The 24,218-nt window shown below is 36.4% G+C and overlaps 1 pseudogene; it reads left to right on the top strand.

The window, feature by feature from the left end:
• Positions 1-15,769: 15,769 nt before the first annotated feature.
• LOC104657506 lies at positions 15,770-17,606 on the top strand (annotated as a pseudogene).
• Positions 17,607-24,218: the final 6,612 nt, after the last annotated feature.

Genomic DNA, 24,218 nt, shown 5'->3' with positions numbered 1-24,218 from the left:
AAAAAATTATATGTGTATCAAAATATTAAGTATTTTCAATGATGATGTTTAGCAATCTCATACTAATCTCTTTGCAAACATGAATAGTAAACTCAGTTTTAGGCTTATATGCTTCCCTGTGAAAGTTTTTTATTTTTTAAAATCATATACTTTTTTATCACTAAGACCTAAATGAAGACCTTGTAAAGATTTAGATACTTTTTAAGACATTTGATTAATAGAATATAGATAAGCTTCATTTGAGGTACAAACATTGATAATAAGCAATTTGTCAAAATTTTGAGAAAAGCCAGGCTTCTCAGCGAAACCTCAACAATGTACAGATCTCAACTAATATTTTTACTACAAAGACAGTTTTGTAAATTGATGTGTTCTGGTGTCACACTTTACTGTCGGAAACATGCTTTGAGTGGTAAAAGTAATAAAGAGACCTGAGAGATAGATTCCAGGAGCTCTTGTGTCACTGAGCCCTCTTCCCTTCTTTTCTTCAGAGTGTTGTGATCTGTGGCTTTTTTTTTTTTTTTTTTTTGTCAGAAGAGTACACTTGTTTCTGGATTGCTGGTGTTCAACAAGCATCTAATACATGGCTATACATGGAGGCATTGCCCTGACTCCCAGGTAATGGGGCTACCCAAGTCTTGGAAGCATGACCTGCTTATTTGGGAAGGGAGTAGGTGATACAACATATATGGGTGGTCCCGGGCTATCTGAGAGCGGTCTGTATCTGAGATAAGTCCCCCGGCTTTTCCTCCTACTCAGCCATTTTTTTACCGCCAATAAAAAGAAGACTGGAATTTCTCCTAACTCACTCTTCTCCAGGAGGGCTATGTTCAAAACTTTCTTTCAAAAGTTTTGTTTTTAAAGATACTTCTGTACTTATCATCCAAGCAGAATTAAACAATCAATCCTGTTAGTGTACATCAACAACTGAGGCCTGGTCCTGTAGAAGAAGGGGAACATTGGTTCTTTTATTCTGCATTTCTGAACAAGTGCCTACTATGAGCAAGGACAAGTTAAAGTTGCGAGAGGTACAGTGATGAACTGTAAGAGGCATTCAGAGGAAGAGATGCAGTTACTGAACATACTAAGTGCCAGGAATTTTATGTTAATATAATTAACATATTTATTATCCTCATTATATTTAATCCTCTTTGCAACAATAAGCAAATATCATTATCCCTCTTTTCTACAGGAGAGAAATTGGGGGTCAGAGAAGTTAAGGTTTGAACAGAGTGACTATTTTTCATACCTGTGAGAGATACCATTCAATAGAGTACTCAATAGCGCTTTATGAGCCTTTTCTATAAGGGCTAGAAATCTGGCACTTACTTTTCCAGACACCTTTGCATCTGGGGCTGGCGAAATGACCTGAGCTCGTAATCAAAATGTAAGCAGAAATCTGGTGTTGGGGCCTCTGGAAAAGCTTTTGCAAATGCTTTCTGTAAAGATCCAGATAGTAAATATTTTTGGCTTTGTGGGCCATGTGATCTCTGTAACAACTACTCAGTCCTGCCTTTGCAGAATGAAAGTAGCTGTAGACATTTCAATAAATAAGCATGGCTGTTTTCCAATAAAGCTTTATTTATAAAGAACAGGCAGTGGGCCAGGTTTGGTCTGCTGGTTATATATTTGTCCCTTAGTGTTCTCAGGGGATTGGTTCTAGTACCCCTGTCTATACCCAAATCTGAGCATACTCAAGTTCCACAATCAGTGTTGCAGAACCTGTGGGTACAAAATTTAGCCCTCCATATATATGGGTTTCATATTCAAATACTGTATTTTTTTATTCTCATGTGTTTGAAAAAAAATCTGCATATAAGTGGACTCACGCAGTTCAAACCCATGTTGTTCAAGGGTCAACTATAATTTGCTGACCTCTGGTTTAAGGGAATAGTACGATATTGTTGAATAAAATAATTTGATTTTTAAATATCTGTCCATTCCATATTACTGCAACACTGAGCAGTTTGAACAGTTAATAAAACATGATCCATGTAAAAACTAAAGTGATCTTTTGAAAGTACAAATTACATAATTTCATTCTCCTGACTAAAACATTTCCTTGCTAAGGCTCATATTCATATTCAAGGGCTGCATTGCAGTATATTTATCTTCCTAAGAAGTCTTTTCTATTATTCAAGATAAGTTTTGCCCCAACCTCACTATTCTCTCTCAAAGCACCATGATATTTTTGCTGCTTATCACTTACCATAATAAGTAGTTATATTTTCATTTATGTGTTTGTTTATTGAACATTTGTTTTACCCATTAGGTCTGGGACTATGGTTTTTGATGTCCACGTATTACATAGCCCATAGAGGGTATGCAATAAATATTTGTAAAATAAGTGAATAATGTCATAGAAGCATCCTGTCAGCTTCTAGATATGAAATTTTAAAACATTTAAGCAAATTACACAAGTAATGCATATTGATTGTTGATAAATTAGAAAACCAAGACTTTGTGAAGGAATAGAATTAAGATAAAAAGAGGGAAACTGCAAAGCTATTATGAGGTGAGCAAGGAGCAGAGGACCTAAGACTAACTGACTTAGACTTGTGTCAATCTTGGCTGCCTCAGCACAAGCAGTAAGAAGGGCAAGGGAACTATGATCGTGATACTACAATGAAATAACCACATGCAAATGAAGTGAGTAGGAGAAGAGGAGCCTCATGTGGTCTTGTCAACTCCACCTTGGAGGACGGGTCTGAAGGAGAACCCTGGAGGTGTTCAAGCCACACAGAGAAACAGAGGACAGAGGGAAAGAAGTTGAGCTATGTAAAAGGTGTAGAGTGAGTTCATGAACATGGAGATGGAGCAGACTTGTCTCTTGGCTAACACAGTCACGTTGTCTTACCTGTGGAGGCAGATTACTGAGAAGCTAATGATTTATGGAGGGGCTTTAGGGAGTGACAGAACTGGGTTTTCTTGTTTACTTCCGGCTGACATTCATACATCAGCTTGAAACTAGAGTAGTCAGGGCATCCTGATCCTTAGATCCCTTCTTTCAGAGGAAAGTAAAAAAGTAGGAAGGGAGGGACACAGGGAGAAAGGGGAAGAAAATGATCCATTATTCCTACACCAGTGATCACCTGTGTTAACATTTCTGCATATATACTTCCACATTTCTTTCCCACTCACAGATATGTTAGATGTATTTGTTGGAGATGAAAATGAGATTTGAGGTTGGGTAATGTTTAATGAATAGTGTCAATCTTTTTTAAATCAAAGAGCCACTTAACCTTTCTATATTGTAGATGATCTACAAAATGTAGTTTGTGGACTAGAGAGTAAGAGAACGAATAATAAAGAGTTTTCACATTTTTTTATAGACAAGGCTCAGAGACATTAAGGGACTTGCTTGATATCGCATAGGTAACAAGTTGGAGAACAGAGATGAACTCAGTATGTGGGTCTCCAAATTTCATGCCTTTATTGACCTGGAAAGTATCATGGAATTCAGTGGTTTTTAAGCTTGACTACATATTGAAATCAATTGGAAAGTTTTTAAAAGTCTTGATGTTTGGGCTCTACCCCTAGAGATAATTATTTAGTTGATCTAGAGGATGGCCTGAGATTCAGGATTTTTTAAACCTGTAACCAAAGTTGAGACCCTCTGTTCTAGCTCTAAAATGTTATATTACATGACTAGAAAATGATATTCAGCTTTAGATTTGGAAAGAATTTCTGTTATTGATTGGTGAGTATATAGAATATGTACAGTCCATAAGCTCTATAATCTCACAAAAAGAGACTTATCTTTTTCTAAAGACCTTTGAAGATACTAAGTGTGCCTCTCCAACAATCATTTCAAGATGCCTGACTATTAATAGCGATGTCTCCATGATTAGTTCATGTCAAATCAATCCATGCATTATATTGTCCTCTCTGAACCCTTACCTTTTAAGATTCCAGAAAGTTTGCCACAAAAACGAATTGTAATAATTTTACTAATGATCTCAATCTTCAGAATATAGTGTTGCTTGTCAATCTAAATAACAGAGAGAGGCTCTCTATAAGATAAGATATTTATTTGGGAATATAGCATTGCAATGGGAATATGCAGGGTATAGTAAACTATGTGCATATTCTGGGAGGTAAGAAAAAGACAAAAGGTTTTTAAAGGAAAACATGAGGAGGATTACATATTTTTAAAAATAATAATTAGCCTTGGCTACAAAGATTAATATCAAGGGTGAGGCCAGTCTGAACAGGCAGTTACTGGGCAGATGTTCTTGTAGAAGTCTTTTTTGTGTTAGGTTGCAATGGCCTTTGTACAAGGTTGTAGTCTTTGCAGTCTTTATGGTAGTTTTTGTTATCAGGCATACAAGCATGAGGAGCTTCTCTTTGTGGCCTTCACTGGCCCTATGTGTCAGAGTTTTCTTAACACTTGTGATTCTGTTTTGATTCAGACAACTTTCACACACTCTTCCTTTTCTCTCACACACTCTTCCTTACCCTTCACAGTGCCCTGTGTTGTTTTAGGACCCTTAAAAACATATTGTGAAGTGTTGATAGAAGATGAATTGAGTAGAAGGGGTGATGGCATTCAGTGTCTACTGTTTATTTTAGAAAGAGGATTGAAGGGAATGTATGTGTAAGACCCCCCTGCTGATGCTCTTTGGCACCGTGGCTTCTCAGACTCTTTCTACATTGAAGAGACATATGACTTATTTTTACATTTAGAATATTCCACTGCCTGTTAAGAGTACATTGGGGTTTCTGAATCTCAATAACTAGTTGTTAAATGTTGATGATGGTGAAGGATGAGATACAAATTGTACTTTTTCCTGTATGTAGGCTCTCCTTGTTTTGGGGATGTGGAATCCCCTTTGCAGACTTTGAGGAATAGAAAGCTATCTATTCCATCACAAGCTCCTGTCATAGATAGGAATCTGTGGGGGAAATTTGTTGTCTCTGGGAAGAAGGAACATTGATTAGAGGACATAAAACTCAATTTATGATTGCTATAAAACATTTTTATTCTTTCACATATAAAGGGGATAGTAGCTGCATTTTATGTCTGTGGGAGAATTGGGATTTTAAAAACAATATGAACAACAGAATTCATTTTCTTACAGAAATTACAGATTGGAGAGCTAAGACAAACAAAGTACATATTTATTTTTGGAAATACGCATTTTGAAAATGTGGAGCATTTTATTTTCTTGTCCTATGAAAACTGAGAATTTTAGCATATCTATAAATAATGGTTCAGGACATATGTACAGGTTTAGATAGTTTCCCCTAAATTTCATGTGCTTTCTGAAAACTCAGAATGCGAACTTATCTGGAAATTAGGTTGTTGCATATGTAATTGGTTAAATTGGAGTCATACTAGAGTCAAGTGGGACTTTAACACATCATGATTGGTGTTCTTATAAAAAGTAAAGAGACATGGGGGATGATGGCCATATGAGATGGAGACTGGGGTGATGCTGTCAAAAACCAAGGAACGTGTGAGGCTACAGATGCTGGAAGAGGCAAAGGAGGATTCTCCCACATAGGATTCAGAGGGAGCATGGCCCTGCCGACACTTGATTTTATACTTCTCCAAAAACTGAGAGAGGATACATCTTTGTTATTTTAAGCCATCCTAGTTTGTGATACTTCTTTATGGTACCTTAGGAAGCTAATACAGTGTCTAATCATAATGTACGTATTTTAAAAGTCAGGACAAATGTCTAAATGTTGGGAAGCAACTTAGTTAATTGTGTTCTATCAATAAAATATTGTATGGCCTATAAATCTGATAAATTTATGGCCTATAAATCTGACAAATATGTGTACTATACAGACACATGGAAAACTCATTGCTAAGTAATAAATAGCAATCACCTGGCATATGCACAGTGATTACAATCGTATAAGAACCATGTATTTATAACAATGGAAGTTTAGAATAAGACCTTGGCTTTGCCAGTCAGTAAAATATGGTAAATATTTCTTGTGATTATTTTTTAAATAAAAATAATACATATTTGATATAAAAACTTTAGAAAAATTAGTGGCAAAAATAATTTAACATAAAAGTCACTTTTTAAAAATGACTTAAGTTATTATTTGAACCAAATTTTGTTCATGCATGTGACTTAATACATTTTTCTCTTTTGTTACTGATTTTAAGCCTGAACTAGTAGCATATTTTATAAGATGAGACAACGAGCCCTTTAAAGAATTAGGGCTTGTGGGAGATCTATAGGTTATTTCAACTCCCTAAAATGATGAACTTCCTGCTAACTAAACAACAATGGAGTAAATAACAATAACAAAACAGAATTATGGCCAAGCAATTTAGGAACCAACAGACATAGAAGCTTACAGCTCATTCTACTTGTTTTTGTAGAATCTAAACAATAATTAATACTTCAAACCCACAAAAGGAGTGAGATTGGAGGGCTTGGCTTCTGGAGAAATACTTGCAGTGAAAGTTAAGAAGCTGGTGAAACAGCTTATTAAACTAGACTATCCCATATAAATACCATAGTCCGAGTAGTGATGAAATCTTGTTGGAAGCCTCCAAGTGAGATTTCAGAGCCTGGGTCAGTTTTCATTATACAACTGAAGTTGGCTCTTTTTCAGGCCAGCTGACCTCATTTTGCAAGAGTGTGGCCCTTCTTGCTTCTCTAAAAATAAATATTTGTTCCTCTCTCTACAAGGACATTTTTGGAAATCGATTTGTCATTTTGGTGAGTCACAGTGGTATCAATGAATGGCAAATGTGGAGGAATTAGAATGCAATTTAACGTAATAAGGAACCTGCATTATTGATCGTACCCACATGAAATTCAGTTGCCATTTATTTGTAGAGCAAAACAGGAAATAATTATCTAAGCGAACCACTTATTAAGAATCAGTTGACATAATTATTACATCTACTTCACGAAACCACCAGTATTTAAAGCAACAAATGCTTTCTGAATTTTCAAAGATTTTTCTTCCTGGCAACTGGAAGAACATGGGTATTCGGGAGCCACAATGTGAACAGTCAGGTCAGCTACTTAACAGTTTTCCAGGAAAAATGCCATCAGTGAGAGAAGCAATCAAGGCAAAGGGTACTGTTCTCATTGTGAATCTGGTCTTCTTTCTCTACTTGGGAGGGAATCTGTATGGCAGGGTTTTGTGATCATCAGTGCAGTCATCTTATGGATTCATCTCGGTAAAATCTAGTTTGGAGATTGTCTTGGAAAAAGAAAGTACAGAAAAAATAAATAAAACACCATAGGAGCAGAAGAGACAAAAATATTCATATACTTTCGTACACGTTCAGCCTAATTTTCCAATATATAGTAAAAAGAGTGGTCTCTGAACTTTTCCAGTATGAAAGTCTCAATAGGATACTAGTTCTTTGGGTGATTTCGACTCTGAACAATTCATGGTTGGCATATATATATTCTGGGAGCCCTGGCTGAAACTGTTTGGCCCACAGACATCTGACAGAGGTGCATTAATAGGATTATTGAATCTAAAGATTAACAATCTCCCTCTATCCAAAGAGGAATCTAAGCATCATTCAAGAGACATCTAGGTAGAAATGGAATCTTGAAACTAAGGTTCTTGGTGTGAGAATGTATTTTTCACTTGAATAGCCCTAAAAAGAAATAGTTTCAGGCCCTTTACCTAATGTTAAAATGATTGTTATATTTCTGGTATTATTTTCTTCTTTTTCTAACTAGGCTAGATGCTCTCAAGAATACAAAGATAAAGAGGACTGCCTGCACTTGACCAGATGCCTGGTGTGCAACCTTACCGATTACTTTTTCCCATTTATTGCTTACGTGGTGCTACCTTCTGCAAATGACACTAACTAAAACTTCATGTCTTTTTATGAGGGGTGGTTTTATTTGATTGTCAGTATTGACTATTTGGAACAGAGAAGTTCTAGGTTTTACATATTCTTCCAGGCTCATAGAACATGAAAAGGGCTATTTCCTGTGAGTATTTTGTAGACTCAGGAATTATAACATTTTATTTTATTGCCAATTTCCAGAAAAGATGATTCTGGAACACATCTCAGTGCTACTAATTTTTGGTCCGAAAATTCCAAATGAAGCTTATTGAAAGCTAAGAAACATAATTTTTAGGCTCTTTCTGAGGGTTATGGAACTTTTTTGATGTTCACCTTGTCCAACAGCCTCCATGCAGTGACACAAGGCAATATACATTCTTTCGACAAAGAAGATTTTAAATGAGATCATGTTACTGATGGCACTTGGTCCTAACTCAGAGGATGTCATTCTCGTTTCCAATAATCAAAGAGATAAAAATACCCAGGGAAGGGCATTTTGTCATTTAAGTCAGACTTAAGAATTTTCCCATTTTCTTACTGTAAATCATTCTTGAATAGTTATTTTCACATTTTTGACTGGCCTACAAAGCAAAACATTGTAAGTGATGAATGTAGATTGACCAAATGATATGTGCAAAAACTGCATTCTTTAGTACTAATGAACACTATAGATATTCTATAAAAATAGATACATATATGAAAATAAATAACTATAAAATCTCAAGTAGCTATTCTAAGTGAATGTTTTAAGATTAGGGAATATAGAACTATCCCAGGTTAACTAACATTCTCACATTGTATGTGGGAAATTTCAAATTCATTATTAGCTAATCCTAACCTGAAACATAATGATGATGATAATGAAAATGCCAATTAACATCTGTTAAAGGTATGGACCAAACAATGTGTCTTTCAGGCATTCTTTCAATCTTCCTTCTAGCCTTGAGAAAACAGAGCAATGTCTTCAGCAGAAGTAGAGAATTGTACATTTAATTGTTATTTGTTTTATTCTAAAGTATAAATGTCACTGAATTAGAGAATACTGAAAATGAAACTAGATTAAAGCTTAAGAAAATATATAATGAGTGATCTCATAGAGCCACTCTTCTAGTCTGTTCTATGATTTGCTGCACAGATGCTGCTGAGTGTCCAGGGTTGTGTGACACATTTGAACTTGTGCCAAATACCAAGGAAATATGAGCAAGAAGCTTCCTAGCTAATTTTGGTAAATGAGGGCACATTTTAGAAATGAATAATCACTTCATTAAAATAACTTTATTTTACACACTTTCCCCTCATTCTACTCTTCTCCATGGACTAATGTATTGTCTGCTTTTAATATTTGGATGGTAATTCACTAGTTAAATTGCTTATTTAATTTAATGCTGCCAAAGGCATTAGTCCTACTTGACTCAAAATAACAAGTAACAATCAACAGGATTTTAAACTAGAGTGACGACTACACATTATTAATTCATTGTGCCACCACTCTCCCAACTACTTTATAAGTATTATTCCATTGATTACTCACAGCAACCCCATGAGGTGGATGCTATCACTATTGCTGTTTTGTAGCTAGGGAAACATAGTCTCAAAGAACTTTAGTAGCTAGCTCAGGGTCACAAAGTCAGTAAAATGTGGAGATCCAGTACTTGAAATCAATTCTGCCTAACATCTGAGTCTAAAACCTAACCTTTACATGGTATCACATCTTTGAAAGCAGTACCTGCAGTTCTTGATGTCTCTGGATGGTCTTTGCTATGGCATCTTTTTCTTTTTTTCATGAGGTCATTATCTTCTCTCATGTCTCTGATGATATCAGCAATAACTTCTTTAGAGTTGTCATTTCCTTGCACAGTCTCTGTGTTTTTTGTTTTGTTTTGTTTTTTGTTTTTAGTTTACTCTTTTCTGATTGTTTTTGGTTTTGTCTCTAGCTTCCATGTTACAGGGAAGGTTTTTTGTTTTTGTTTTTGTTTTGAGATGGAGTCTGGCTCTGTCACCCAGGCTGGAGTGCGGTGGTGAGTCCTCGGCTCACTGCAAGCTCCACCTCCCGGGTTCACACCATTCTCCTGCCTCAGCCTCCTGAGTAGCTGGGACTATAGACACCCGCCACCACGCCAGGCTAATTTTTGTATTTTTAGTAGAGACGGGGTTGCACCGTGTTAGCCAGGATGGTCTCGATCTCCTGACCTTTTGATCTGCCTGCCTTGGCCTCCCAAAGTGCTGGGATTACAGGCGTGAGCCTCTGCGCCCGGCCCAGGGAAGGTTTTTAACACGAGGCATGATCAGAATCACCTAGGGAGCTTTAAAAAAATACTGATGTGTAGGCCACAACAGGCAAGCAAACTCAAACCTCTGCTATTGAGACATATTTCTTCATGGCTTACCAGTTGATTCTAATGTTAAGACTGGGTCCATCCTTGGATGTCTGTATGTCTGTATTTAAGAGTGGAAGACTAAAAAACTAATTGGGAAACAGGCCCAAGTGGCTTAATTGGTGAAATCTATTTAGCATTTAAAAAAGAAATAATATCAATTTTACACAAAATCTTTCAGAAAGTAGAGGATGACAGCCCTGTTCAATTCATTTCACGAAATCAACAACACCCTAATACCAAGGCCAGACAGAAGCATTAAAAATATACACTTAAAAAAAGATGTGAATGTATATATACATACATACACATCAATGCTCATGAACATAGACCCAAAGATTCTTAATTAAATGTTAGCAAATAAGTTCTAGAAATGCAAAGCTGATGTAACATTCAAGAATCAATCAACTAATTCACCATATTAACAAAGGAGAAACAATTATCATTTCAATAGATGTAAAAAGAGTTTGAAAAAATTCAATATCCATTTATGATAAAACATTTCATCAAATTAGAAACAAAAGGAATTTCCTTAATCTGGAAAGGCCATATATGAAAAATGTATAGCTAACATCATATTTAATGTTGAAAGATACAATACGTATTCTTCAAGGTCAGGAACAAAACAAGGATACTGACACTTATGTTAAATGTAGCTTTGAAGAACCTAGACTTTGCAATTAGGCAAGAAAGAAAATAAAGTCTGGTCGTAGATGACATGATTAATTATGTGGAATATTCTAACATCTAGTCACAGATGACATGATTGATTATGTAGAATATTCTAACAAATCTACAAACACTATTCACAATTGTTAAGCTAACTTAGGAAGGTCACAGACTATAAAATATACAAAAATCAATTGCTTGCTTATACGCTAAAAGCTAACTATAAACTCTTGGTATGAGAGCGGGGCCAGTTGACATTTAGTTTCAGTTTAGGATAGTCAGCTAGGTTGTGTGTAGTTCAACCCAATGTCAGTATTTTATGTTTACTCATGGGCCGGTGAGATTCCTCTGAGAAGTGTTTTCCAGTCGTCTGCCTGCAGGGTAAAGGTCTGGCTGCCAGTGTCCTGAAGATTGGGAATTTCAGCATCCAGTAAGCATATGTTCAGTCCATGCCCAATTTTGGTTCAAAAATTACATTCTCAACTGTGCCTGTACTTCCCTGTACAAAGTCCTTCCATTTGCCCTCTCTAGAAAATAAACTGACAGTCTTTTGCTAGGGTGAAGGAAGAGCTTTTACATAGTAGCATGGGATAGTGAAGAGGTTTTGAGAAAAGAACTGCTTCTTACAGTGCTTTTAGCCAATCATTTTTCTTTTAAGTCCCTATTCCTTCACCCTCTTCCAAAAACGCCTGTGCTGCTCGTCTCTGAGTCCTTTGAGAGTTCTGTGGCATGGAACAGGTTTGGTTTTCAGTGTTTGCTGTTGCTGACTCAGGATTCAGGCCTGCTGAATTGATATTTGCTCATCTGCCCACTTTCTAGCTTACAGTATGTTTTTTGCTATTCTCTCTTCCTCTGTTTTCCCAACCTTGTATGTCTTTTTTAAAAGCCTCCTTTCCATCTTTTTCATGAAATACCAAATGGATATTTCATGAGAAATTGAAATATCAAGATCACTGGCTGATTTAAAGAAATGACATGTTATAAAAAATTAAGTTATATGTTTTCTTATCATAACACGTTATACTTATATAAGGAAAAATAATTGAGCATCTTATTTGTAGAATTGAGAGTAATAGTGTTTTAGATGGAAAAATTCCATTTTGGACTAGACAATTTTATTATCTCTTTTTAAAACAATTCCAGTAGGAAAACCAAAATATTAACTGGTTTGCTCAATATCAGTGAGGTACTTTTCACTTAATTCTGCCTGTTATATACCATGTATGTATACCTTACATTTTCATGGTAGTTTGAAAGAATTTTGGTCTAATTGTAGCCATGGCCCCGAGGAAGTAAAAGCTACATTTTACATGCAGTTCTAATTAATTCAACAAATCTTAATTAAGTACTTACCATAAGGTAGGCACTGTTCCTGCTGCTGGAATTGGAGAAGTAAACAAAATAGACTCAAATCCCTGTCCCTCTGAGGATTCTATTCTAGTCAGTAGACTTCTGGTATTAAAATGAGCATAAAGGGCACCACAAAAGCTTGTTCAGTGATTCCCATGCAACAGGGTCCCTGTGTTTATACATATGGGTATTTCTTGTTATGGTATTGCTGTCTGTGTTCTTGACTTCTGTAGTAGATATGAGTGGTAAATTGGATAATAATTTAACTATGTTGCTTTGTTATTGCTATTGTTTGTTCATTATAGCATCTCTTTCTAAAGATGATTTAAAACAGATTTTCAAGATATGTAATGTGTCAAAACAAGTCAAAGTCAGTCTGAGAACTGAAGTAGAGTGAGAATATGAGTAAGAAAATAGAATAAAGCTGAGTGACCACAGTGTACAACATGCATGTCCTGAAGCCCTATTCCTTGCCAAGATGACACATTTTTCTCTGTGTTTTTTACAGGCATCTTAAAGATGAAAACATAATCAGTTTCCGTAAATTAAAAAAATCGCCAGAGATTTAGTGATATAAAAATACAGAAAGTTCTCCTGCAGATCTTCATGAGGAGATCTTTGTTGGGAAATGTAGCAAAAAATATTGTTACAAAAAACATAACCACCAGTTCCACTTGACTATTTCTTCGACATCCTTCCCCTAGTCCAACTACATTAGCACGAAGCATAATTTAGTAAGAGTTATTATGCTAGATATCTAAATTAGGAAAATTTGAAGCCAGGCACAGTGGCTCACGCTTGTAATCCCAGCACTTTGGGAGGCCGAGGTAGGAGGATTGCTTGAGCCCAGGAGTTCAAGACCAGCCTGGGCAAAATAGGGAGTCCTCATCTCTACAAAATGAAAATTAAAAAATTTAGCCAGGCATGGTGGTACGTGCCTGTGGTCCTAGCTACTTGCCAGGCTGAGGTGAGAGGATCGCTTGAGCCCAGAGTTTCAAGGCTGCTGTGAACCATGATCACACCACTGCACTCTAGCCTGGATGGCAGAGTGAGACCCTGTCTTAAAGAAAAAAAAAAAAGAAAATCCCAAATATATTCACTTGAAAAATATGTGAATTTTGCATTCTCCATGTAGTTATAATAAATATACTAATATTTGCAACTTATCAAACATATTCATATGCATTTTCTTCCGAGACAACTTTAAGGCAGCTATCATATCATCATGATGTTGTATGTTTCATTAGTTGGTTCTTTTTCTTTTAAAGCAGCTTTATTGACACCTATTTCAGATACCATAAAATTCACACATGAAAGTACACAGTTCAGCAATTTCTAGTATATTCAGTTGTGCAATTATCACCAAAATATAATTTTTAAATCCCCACATAAATCTCAAATTGTCAAATTAGCAGTGGTTCCCCATTCCTGCCTATATGCCCTCTGATCTTCAAATCTGCTCTAGCTCCAGGTAACCACTAACCTACTTTCTGTCTCTATATGGACTTGCCTGTTCTGGATATTTCACATAAATTGAATCATAATATGTGGTCCTTTGCGACTGGCTTCTTTCACTTAGCACAATGCTTTGAAGGTTTATCCTTTTTGTAGCATGCATCAGTATTTCATTCTTTTCTATTGCTGAATAATATTCCATTTTATGAATATATCATGTTTTATTTATACATTCCTCAGTTGGTGGACATTTGAGTCGTTTCTACTTTTTGGCTATTATAAATTATGTTGCTATGCACATTCTTGTAGAAACTTTTGTGTGGAAATATGTTCTAATTTTGTTGGCTGTATACCTAGGAGTGCAACCGATGGGTTACTATCTATATTTAACATTTTTAGGAACTGTCAAACTGTTTTCTACAGTGATTTCACCATTGTACATTCACAGCAGCAATTTACAAGAGCTTCAGCTTCTCCAAATCCTCGCCCATACTAGCTATAGTCCATCTTATTTGGTATGGAGTATGAAGGGTATGAAGTGATATGATAGCTCATTGGATTTCGATTTATAGTTCCCTAATGACTAATGATGTTGAGCATTCTTCCATGTGTTTATTATTGCCTATTTGTATAGCTTCTTTGAAGAAATGTTCATTTAAATCTTTACCAAGGTCACAACGATTTACTCTGATATTTTCTTCTAGGAGTTTTGTAGTTTTAGGTACTAGATTTATGTATATGATCTGTTTTGAGTTAGCTTTGGTGTAAGAGGTGAAGTAGAGGTCCACATTTTCTTTTACATGTAGATAACAAAATTTACAGACAACGATTACTGGAAAGATAATTTTTTTCCCATTGAATTATCATGGCACCCTTATTGAAAATCAATTGACCGTAAAATGTGAAGGTTTATCTCTGATCTCTCAATTCTATTCCATTGATTTTTATATCTTTTCTTTTTCTGCCAGTACAATGCTGTCTTGATTACTATAGCTTTGTAGTAGGTTTTGAAATCAGGAAATGCACGTTCTTCAACTTTGTTCTTTGTTGAGATAGTTTTAGCTAGTCTGGGTCTCTTATTTCCATACGAATGATAACATCAAACTATCAATGTTTTCAAAAAAGGGCAGCTAGAACTTTAATAGGGTTTGCATTGAATCTGCAGATCAATTTAGGGAGTATTTACTTCTTAACAATGTTAAGTCTTCTGATCTGTGAATGTGGGCCATCTTTCCACTTATTTGGGTCATATTTCATTTCCTTTAACAATGTTTTATCATTTTCACTGTATACTCCTTGCATTTCCTTTGCTATATTTATACCTTGGTATTTTGTTTTATTCCTTTTGCTGTTATTTCAAATGGGATTGTTTTCTTAATTTCATTTTTGGATTGTTCATTGCTATTATTTGAAAGTACTATTGATTTTTAAAAGCATTTACCTTGTATCTAGTCACATTATTAAATTTGTTTGTAATTAGTTCTTTTTATTTCAGCACAATATTCCATTATCTTTTTTTCCTATTAAGGAACATTTAGATTCTTCCCAGTTTTTGGACATGCTGAATAATGCTGATATGAACAGCTTTGAACATGGATGTTTGTGGACATAGATACTCATTTATCATGAATATATACCTTTAAGTGAAATTTCTGCATTATAAACATTTGTTTAGCTTTAGTAAACATTGTGAGTCAGTTAAGATGATTTGCTTTGGTTTCTGTACTTTGGCTATATCAATAGTTTGAATGAACTCACAATGACTTCTAACTCGTTAGTGATTGACTGGTATTTATAAAAACTGAGAAAATAGAAAATACTCCAAAAGACTGGATTAACGTGGCAAGTCTTAAGGTGTGACATTGATAGAAGGGTAAAATGAAGAATCAGAATAAGGAGAAGAGAATGTGTAGCTTAAAAAAGCATATTCAATAGATTTTGTTTTTCTAACATAAACTATAGAAAGTAAAAATTGAAAATTATTTATCAGGGTGAGAAATCCTGATTTAGTGGTCACTTATGGAAATGCTTAAAACAAAAATAACATACCAGCTCCTTCCTACCTGCCTAGTTTTAGAGGTCTGACCTTTCCTCTACTATATAGCTATGTCTTACCTGAATTTGTCTTAAAATGCTGCATGAGAAGCAGTTAAAAGACAAGGTAATTTAACTTAAAGGTAAATAAATCAGTTTATAAAAGTAATTTAAATGCTATTTTCCTCACACTGTACCTTCTTTATGATAAAAGGAATCAAAAATATGTAAAAAATTAATTCTTCCATTAACCAAAGAATGGCAGTGAGGTTAACTTTTTCTTATTTGAACAAAATTCTAACCTGTTTGGGAGAACCTTGAATAGGTTGCCCAAGATCTTTTTACATGGGAACATAAAGAAAAAAATCATGAAAATGTATTTAAACTTTAATTTAACTAAAAATAGGTAAAACTATACATTTCAACATTGGCAGGATTTCGGCTCCTAATGAGAAATGAAAAGGAAGCCAAATTTGAAGAAAAATTGTTAAGCATATTTAAAGTTTGAGTAGTTTATTTTGTGGGCACTTTATAGAACATTTTGATTTGGTATTTTTGGATACAGATGATGGATTATAAAGTTCTTTCTTTTAAAAGTCAACATAGTTAACACTGTAAAAGTTTAAAAGCTTTTTTTTTAAAGAGCCTTATTTTTATTAACATCATTTGTATTTTTCTATACATCTTTCCTTAATATTTTCTTTGGTTATCTTAGTGTATGTGTTTATGACTTTTTCAATATGTTAAATCTATAATTTTGTCACCCTCCTCACTTTCCAACAACCTCTCTAGACTCTTTATTGCACCTGGTAAGTGAAGACGCCTGGGTTTGAAACTCTGCTCTTGAACCACTACTTCCATTCTTCTCTCCTATTGTCACTCTTACAGAACCTGTTCTCTCTCGTTAAAAAACTTCCCTGTTCCAGCCCTGGCTGTGGAAGGTGACCATAGTCATAGTGATGTTTTAGCAGGTGAGAGTGAATGTGGGCAAGCTGCTTAACAATATCCACAGCTATAATTCTGAGAACCTGGCCACCCTGGGGAGCTATGTGGAGATGCAGGTCAAGGAGAATGCCTATCTAGAAGCCAAATTCACTGTCCTGAAGTTGTACTAGTTCAACCTAGCCTTCTTTCAGACCACAGTCACCACCCAGATCTCACTGAATGCTCTCACCAACCCATGCCTCACCAACTTCACCCTGTGCAAGCCCATGTTCATCCAAGCACATCAAGAAAAGTAGCCGATCCAACAGATTTTGTACCTGGAGGATCTGCTGGAGACTGGACACTTCCAGGCCTTCTGGCAAACCCTGGATGAAAACATGACCCTTTTGGAAGGTATAACTGGCTTTGAAGGCTGTTAGAAAATCTGTCTACCATGTCATGGATATCATTCAACTGGCACACTTACTGCTGGCTGCTGGCTGAGATGCTCAGGGATTTGACAGCCAGCCAGCTGAAGATATGGATGAGAAAATATGGCTGAAGCACCGATGAGTCAGGGCAGATCTTCATCTGTAGCCAAGAAGAAAGCATGAAGCCCAAGAACATTGTGGAGAAGATCAACTTTGAAAGTGCATCCTGACTGGGCATGGTGGTTCATGCCTGTGACCCCAGCGCTTTGGGAGGCCAAGGCGGGTGGATCACCAGGTCAAAAGATCGAGACTATCCTGGCCAACATGGTGAAACCCTGTATCCACTAAAAAATACAAAAATTAGCTGGGTGTGGTGGCACACGCCTGTAATTCCAGCTACTTGGGAGGCTGAGGCAGGAGAATCACTTGAACCCGGAAGGTGGAAGGCAGAAGGCGGAAGGCGGAGGGAGGTTGCAGTGAGCTGAGATGAGGCCACTGCACTCTAGCCTGGTGACAGAGCAAGACTCCTTCTCAAAAAAAAAAAAAGAAAGCGCATCCAGCATCATGGCCACCTCCTAGTAACTGTGGGTTTTAATAAAGATTTGTTGACTTAGGAAAACAAACAAACCAAAAATCCCTTCCCTCTCTTATTTCCCAATCCTCTAGTATCTACCAGAGCTTTGCTACTTTTACTGTAAATCATTATAATTAATGTTCTTAATAGCATCACAGAAATAATTTCTCCTTTGATTTTCTAGCTTGTGGGCTTTGCTGATTCCCAACTTTTGGTGAACACCAAAATCTGTTCTTTCAGCTGTCACTTCTGGAGATGAATTCTCCTGGAGGAAGTCACATAATAATTTCGATGGGCTGAGTATTCCAGAAGGAAGCCGTATGACCTTTCTGATTGAATTCTTCTGTACATAGATCCTCAGTGTTCTCATAAAGCCACGATTCATTTGACACTTTGTTCACTTCCCTCTTATAGCATGGGCTATTGACATTTTCCAATTTCAACTCCTGATTTCCACCTGGGTCCCCTCTGTGCTTTTCTAAAATAAGGCAATTTGTCAACCTGCCTCTTGTCTTTCTCAAAATCTCTTCACCTCTGCTCCCATTCTTTCCCTTCTATAATTGCCCCTTTTTCCTTCCAAAATAAGTTCCCACATAGGTGCCTTTGATCCCATCTGCATGTTTGCAATCCTGCCCCATCATTGACCTTTCTCCCAAGGTCAATTTCTTGAACTAACTTATTTCTTTAAGGAAATATTTCTTTCTGTAAGCCAGTAGTTCTCAAATAGAGGTGACTTTACCTCTTAGGCAATATTTGGCAATGTCTACAGACATTTTGGTTGTCACAGCTGGTATGGGGAGGTATTATTGTCCTCTGTTAGGTGGGGGCCAGGGATGCTCTTCAGCATCTGCATGGGGAAGATCCTCCTAACAAAGAATTATCCAGCTCAAATGTCAGTAGTTCCATGGTAGAAGAACCCTGCTATAAACCTGAACCAAGTCCAAATTTTGCTTCTCCAAGAAATTTAAATAATATGTTTTTATGACTATGTTTACTCCTTTGAGTTCTTCATTTATCTCCCACTTTTACACTAGCAAATTTCTAGAGTGGAAGTCACTATTTCTGGCTTAATTTCCTTGCTCTACACTCCTATCACTGAAAAACACATGATAATGATAAAAATTGCTACCCACCAGAAATCATTAAGGTCCTTAACAGACTCAACTTTTTCTCCTAGGCACCTCACAATGACCTAGGGAGTGAAGAAAACAGATGGGAACACATCCCAATTTGTGTTCTTAGCAACAGAAGCCTATGACCTTGAACTTGATACCTATTTATGTATTTATTTTTATTATTTTGAGATAGTCTCACCCTGTCGCCCAGGTTGGAGTATAGTGGCATGATCTTGGCTCACTGCAACCTCTGCCTGCCATGTACAAGTGATTCTCCTGCCTCAGCCTTCTGAGTAGCTGGGATTGCCCAGCTTATTTATTTGTTTATTTGTATTTTTAGTAGAGACAGGTTTTTGTCACGTGGGCCAGGCTGGTTTCCAACTCCTGACCTCAGGCCATCCATCGCCACCCCCCAGCCTCCTGAAGTGCTGGGATTGCAGGCATGAGCCACTGCACCCAGCCTAGATAATTATTTAAACATTTGTTAAGGTGGATAAAAAATTATTCTTACTCATTTTTTGTGCTGAGAAATCCTCAACAGTGGCTTCTTGAAACCCAATATTCTTGAAGACACATTTAAAACCCAATTGTGGAAAATAATTTTCTAAAATGAGTGTTTTTCAGGAATAATAAAGTTGATTCAAAAATAGTCAGGCTGCTTGTACAGATAGGGCTACATTTGAAAGGCTGTGTTGTGGGCGTGGTTCCTCACACTGAGGGCATCGTGCTTCTTGAAAATGTCAACAAATGCTGCACTCTTCACGAAGACACCTTGTTCAGACATTTCCTTCCCAGTTTTCAGTGTTTAGTAGGATACTTGAATACATGAAAAAACAAAAAACTCAATTTTTTTTTTTGTTTCATTGTTTGATTCTATCAAATTTTTAGTAACATGGGAAATAACCCTAAATTCTTTCTCTCCCCTGTTACTCACATAGTCAGTGGGAGGAGTTGCTCAGAATACTCTGCACTCAGGAATGAATTCTTATTTCCCTCCTTAGAGGAAAAATGATGAAGCATCATAGCAACAAAACCCTGAATAGAAGCCTTCATCCTAATGAGAAAGAGTAGCTTGCAAGGTTGGATTTTTCTTTCACAGATTTCATTTTTTGATTTTCAACTCTATCTAGAAACTATTCTCAATTCAAATCAAACTCTGCAGTGAAAATGAAATTTGTGATGAAAAGAGGGGCTCTGAGGTTTGATGCATTAGTTCTTATAAAAATTAATCATCAATTTACTTGTTTTCACTAACAAAGGCCCTTGAGAGTATTCCCTTAAGGAAATAAGGAGACTTACTAGAGACTCAGAGACCTTTTCTGTCCATTTCATAACCCAAGTGGCGTGGACTCTTACCGAGAAGATACAGTGAAACTTTTACGAAAAGTGACCTGAATGTAAACAATCAAACTCTATTACATTCCATTTTTTAAAAACAGGCAGTCAAGCAGTCAGTATAATAGCATTTTATTTATTCACCAATGATATAGGTAGGGAAAACTTTGTGGATGAGGGGCCCAACTAAGTTGGTGGAAGAATCTTGAGAGTAGAGGTTATGAGCTTGGACTTACATCAAGATAGGAGTCAAACCTTAATTCTCAAAGTGACACATGCCATTAGTATTGGTAGATTTGTATAATTTTCCCACATATAGAAATGATTTAATTCACAATCTCATCTTCTAGAAAATTGGCACATAACTCTTTGTACTGTTTTCAAGGAATTTGTTCAGAAAGTGAGAACATGTATTATGAATGCCTTCAAGTCATTTACCATAGCTATTCAAAGAAGGAATGATAAAATTTATAGATGACAATTTCAGTTCTCTCTAAATTATTCATTTTTAAAAATTCAAAATCAAGATAAAGAGGAAAATAGCTAAAGAAATCCAACAGAATTCTTGTTTGACAGTAATTGGAAACCAGTGATTGGAAGCAGTTGGTGCAATATGTTGTTCTACAAAGGACTTTTTTAATTTTATTTTTTTTTGGTTGCTTTCAGAGCTCTTCACCCTTTCCATGCTGCTTAAAGAAATGTAAGTGCCAAAAACGGTGCTGAAGAACTTTCCTAGCTGGACAGAAAAGTTTTGAAAAGAGAGCTGCATTTTTAATAGACTAAATTATATTTTATTCAAATTTTAGGAAAGAATCCTCTCATTGTGAGTTTCTTTTTTTTTCTGACAATAAGAAATGATTCTAGAAGAAAATACAATCTGTGAGCATGATTCAAGGATTTTCTTGCCACCCATGCCTGGTTCTCTGTAGGGCTAAAGTGATAGACACATGATAAAAGGTACCCTCCCCCATCCCCATAATGAGCAGCCAAGCTCTTACTCTTATGGCTCTTTGTTTCTGGGGACTAGAGGCAAAGAGTACCACTTTCAGGCTAGCACAACTTTCCTCCATCCTGAACACCTCCCTACTCCACATCCTACTATGTTCTGGCAGATATGGTTTCAACACGATTGTAAAGTTGCTAGGCATCCCTTTGGAATCCCGGAAAAGCAGCATTCTGCAGGAGAATGTCACTCGTTTTGGTTATTGCCCCAGATCTGTGGGGGAAAATGGAAAAAGGATGAAGTATCCTACTCTATTTTTTTCCATTCTTTTAAATAAGGGATTCTGTCTTATTTAAGGGCAAAGCATCATTGGGCCATCTGGTTTTTCTTCAACTAGTTCCATTAGCCTTATAGTTAGAAACACATTCCTAAGGCTGGCCTTAGATAAGTTGTATGAATTTTCAGCATTGTTATAAGATCTCTGGAACTTCAAAGATATTTGAGTTGGACAGCAAAGAGGCCAACTCAACACGCTTTTAAATGAAAAAACCTAACTTTACCAGTTTTTACATTAAAGAATTTATGTCTTTTGGCCACAAACACACAAGTCCACCAAATATTGAGTGTTGAAATTGGAATTTTCATGAGCATTTAAATCAGATCCATATTTTCAATCATGACTATTTTCCCCCTTTTCGTGGGCATGTCATCAATACTGTGAAAACCCTAAAGGAGAAATAAATGGAGAAGCATGCCAGAATCACACGTGATGTTGAAATGGGTTCGAATGCTTTTCAAGATTTTACTGTTCCTTTTTCTCGTATTTATCCCAAGGGTATAAAAGTTCAGTGAAATGCTTTCCTGGGGATAAACTATAGCAATTCTTTGTAATTTTGTATAATAAAGTATGTGGTAATCTAATACAAATTAATATTTCCATAGTTTTCCAGTGTTGATAATAAACAACACAAATATGTTCTACCTTTTATATTCTGAAGTTTGAGACAGAGTTTTTTTTCTTTTTTCTTTTTTCTTTTTTTTTGAGATGGAGTCTCACTGTCGCCAGGATGGAGTCCAGTGGCATGATCTTGGCTCACTGCAACCTCCGCCTCCTGGGTTCAAGTGATTGAGACAGAGTTTTAAACCAAAAAAGTTATCTTCTTAGTGGCCAACGATTATCTTTATAAACTTTGACAGCCAGGTCTTACCTTGTTATAATCACCAATAATATAATGTTGTAAGAACACAGATTTAGGAGCTAGGTACTGTTACTTAACCATGAGTGAATATTTAAGATTTCTAAGCCTTAGCTTTCTAATATGATTAGATGTAAAATGTAAATTGTAATAATATCTACCTTATGGGTTTTGTGTGAAATTTATAAGACTTATCTAGCATAGTGTTTACCATAAATGAATATTCCTTTAAAGTTGGTTATTGTTAAGTGTTACCGTCCTTAGGAATTATACCAAAGACTAAATGAAGTTTTCTTCTGATTGTATGTCTTCTAGAATATACATATTTTCAAATCAAATCATACTACATACTAATAAGCTACTTATACACTGAATCCCATAAGTGAAAAAAGCTAAACCTGACTCATTTTGTTGGGGATGGTCTTGGAGGAGACTTAGAGAATCATAAAATAATGCCTATACTTGGAATCTTAGATAATGATGACCAAATTACAATGTGAGTGTTATTTATCCTATATTGAGAATGGATGTACATAAAGCTTTTAGAAATATGGCAATCAATAGCTATGGAAAAATATTTTTCCATCCTAAAATGATAGGACCATACAGTATAGGTTATTAAAACACGAAGTTGGGACTCTGTCTTTCCAGGAATTTTAAAAATCTAGTGTCCACTGGGGCTCATACCTATAGTCTCAGTGACTCTTGAGGCTGAGACTGAGGCAGGAGGATGGCTTGGGCCCAGGAGTTTTAGGCTGCAGTGAGCTATGATCACACCACTGCTCACCAGCAGCCCTGGGTGACAGATTGAGGCTCTATCGATCTCAAAACAAAAAAAAAGGTAAAAAACCCCAAAATCTAGTGTCTGCCTCAAACATCTAGTTTCTACCTCAAACACAATTCCAACAAAGATATCTGTTCCCCGTATGTTAATAATGTTAATACAGACTCAAAGAGCAACATACTGACATACGATTTCTTTTTCCTCTGAATGAGTCTCCTGGAAAAGAGAAGTGGTGACCAGCATCCCAACTTAGACCCACATCCTGTGCTATGGGAGAAAGACTGAGGAAGGTCGCTGGTGGTAATGCTTCCTCTCCTCCGCTGCCCTAAGAAATTAAAAAGTCTGGTTCCACATGCATCCTCTACCGTTATATAACTGCAGCTAGCCTCTTTCATTAGAAGTTGGTGTAATGATGCTCAGTGATTATGCCTATGATCGGGCCTTATAGGAGTCTTCTCTCTAAGTGGTTTGTTAAATTATTCCTACCAAACACATACACTTTTCTTTTTATAATGGCTATTGTTGCATAATGAACTGCCTCAAAACTTACTGGCTTAAAGTAAAAATCATTGTATTTTTTCATGATTCTGTTGTCCAGAATTTAGGAAGAATTTGGCAGGACGATTTTTGGCTAGTCACTCAGGGGTATTCAGTTGGTAACTCATCTGGTCTAGGGCATTCAAGATATGGCTGCTGCCTTACAGAATGACTGCAAGGTCAGGCTCCTCCGGGCCTTCTCTTTCTCCATACAGCTTCAGAGCCCCTCCACGTGGTTTCTACAGCAGTGTAGTGGGCTTTTTACACAGCCAATGGCTTTCTCAGAGTGAATGTTCTTAGAAAAATAGTGGAAGCTGTAAGGCTCCTTCTGACCTAACCTCTGAAGCCATGCAGGGTCACCTCCACCTCATTCTATTGGTGAGAAATGAGTCACATGTATAGTCCAGAGTCAAGGAGAAAGCAGACAAATACATGTGAGTATGAACACTGCGAGCATTGTTCGTCAACTGCCGGCATTGTTCATTGGAGAGCTATCTTCAGGGACTAGTCTCTCTGGGAGGAGTCTAGTTAAAAACAATTATTTCAATTTGATATAATTCCAGTGACATTTTCATAACCCTTATAAATTGGCACCTTGGAAACTGCCTAGTTAGCTCAGCCCTTAATCAGTCTCTGTCCATGCCAATGACCTGTACTAGTTGTTCTGTGAGAGATGTCTACAGTCTTCCTTGTGGGACTTTGGTTGA

The sequence above is a fragment of the Rhinopithecus roxellana genome, chromosome 1, assembly GCF_007565055.1.
Source record: "Rhinopithecus roxellana isolate Shanxi Qingling chromosome 1, ASM756505v1, whole genome shotgun sequence".
Lineage (NCBI taxonomy): Eukaryota > Metazoa > Chordata > Mammalia > Primates > Cercopithecidae > Rhinopithecus > Rhinopithecus roxellana.
The sequence above is the reverse complement of the archived record's forward strand: the minus strand, read 5'-3'. Positions and strand labels throughout refer to the sequence as shown.